This window comes from Arachis duranensis, chromosome 9, assembly GCF_000817695.3.
Source record: "Arachis duranensis cultivar V14167 chromosome 9, aradu.V14167.gnm2.J7QH, whole genome shotgun sequence".
NCBI lineage: Eukaryota > Viridiplantae > Streptophyta > Magnoliopsida > Fabales > Fabaceae > Arachis > Arachis duranensis.
In genome coordinates, this window is record NC_029780.3 from 44,714,351 (window position 1) to 44,716,077 (window position 1,727).

General features: G+C 33.6%; 1 non-coding gene across 1 annotated transcript; it reads right to left on the reverse strand.

Moving 5' to 3' along the window:
- Positions 1-1,211: 1,211 nt before the first annotated feature.
- LOC127742142 (small nucleolar RNA R71) lies at positions 1,212-1,319 on the reverse strand. The gene has a single exon (XR_008003329.1). It is a non-coding gene; the product is annotated as a small nucleolar RNA R71 (small nucleolar RNA).
- Between the last annotated feature and the right edge of the window lie 408 nt (positions 1,320-1,727).

The following is a 1,727-nucleotide window of genomic DNA, read 5'->3' on the forward strand; positions in this document are numbered from 1 at the left end:
TGAAGGTTGTTACTTTCTTGTTAAGAAAGGTTCAATCTTTAAATTCTAGAATCATATCTTTTAGTTTCTTGTTAGTCAAGTAATCAATTTTAATTTTAAAAATCAAATCTTTTTCAAAATATCATTTTCAATCATATCTTTTTAATCATATCTTTTCAATCATATCTTTCTCAAAAAAAAAAAATTGATTTCAAAATATCTTTTCTAACTTCTTATCTTTTCAAAATTGATTTTCAAATCTTTTTCAACTAACTAATTGACTTTTTGTTTGTTTCTTATCTTTTTCAAAACCACCTAACTACTTTTCTTTCTCTAATTTTCAAAAATCATCTCCCTCTTTTTCAAAATTCTTTTAATTAACTAATTATATCAAATTCTAATTTTGATTTTATTCCTTCTCTTGGTTTTCGAATTTTAACTTTAATTTAAAATAAAAACAAAAATATTTTTCTTTATTTTAAGTTAATTTTCGAAAACCCCTATCTCTCATCTCTTTCTATTTATTCATTCATTTACTAACACTTCTCTTCATCTTAAAATTCGAATCCACTCTTCCTCTCTGAGTTCGAATTTTCCTCTTTACCTTCTTCTATTCTTTTCTTCTTCTACTAACATAAAGGAATCTCTCTACTGTGGTAAAGAGGATCCCTATTATTATTTTCTGTTCGCTTCTTTTTCATATGAGCAGGAGCAAGGACAAGAATATTCTTGTTGAAGCAAATCCTGAACCTGAAAGGACTCTGAAAAGGAAACTAATAGAAGCTAAATTACAACAATCCAGAGACAACCTTACAGAAATTTTTGAAAAGGAAGAGGAGATGGCAGCCAAAAATAATAATACAAGGAGGATGCTTGGTGATTATACTACACCTACTTCCAAGTTTAATGGAAGAAGCATCTCAATCCCTGCTATTGGAGCCAACAATTTTGAGCTGAAGCCTCAACTAGTTGCTCTAATGCAACAGAACTGCAAGTTTCATGGACTTCCATCAGAAGATCCCTATCAGTTTTTAACTGAGTTCTTGCAGATCTGTGAGACTGTTAAGACTAATGGAGTAGATCCTGAAATCTACAGGCTCATGCTTTTCCCTTTTGCTGTAAGAGACAGAGCTAAAACATGGTTGGACTCATAACCTAAAGATAGCCTGGACTCTTGGGATCAGCTGGTCACGGCCTTCTTGGATAAGTTTTTTTTTCCTCAAAAGCTGAGCAAGCTTAGAGTGGATGTTCAGACCTTCAAACAAAAAGATGGTGAATCCCTCTATGAAGCTTGGGAAAGATACAAGCAGATGACCAAAAGGTGTCCTTCTGACATGCTTTCAGAGTGGACCATTTTGGATATATTCTATTATGGTCTATCTGATTTCTCTAAGATGTCACTGGACCATTCTGCAGGTGGATCCATTCACCTAAAGAAAATGACTACAGAAGCTCAAGAACTTATTGACATGGTTGCAAATAACCAATTTATGTACACTTTTGAGAGGAATTCTGTGAGTAATGGGACGCCTCAGAGGAAGGGAGTTCTTGAAATTGATGCTCTGAATGCCATATTGGCTCAGAACAAAATGTTAACTCAACAAGTCAACATGATTTCTCAAAGTCTGAATGGATGGAAACATGCATCCAACAGTACTAAAAAGGCATCTTCTGAAGAAGAAGCTTATGATCCTGAGAACCCTGCAATGGCAGAGGTAAATTACATGGGTGAACCTTATGGAAACACC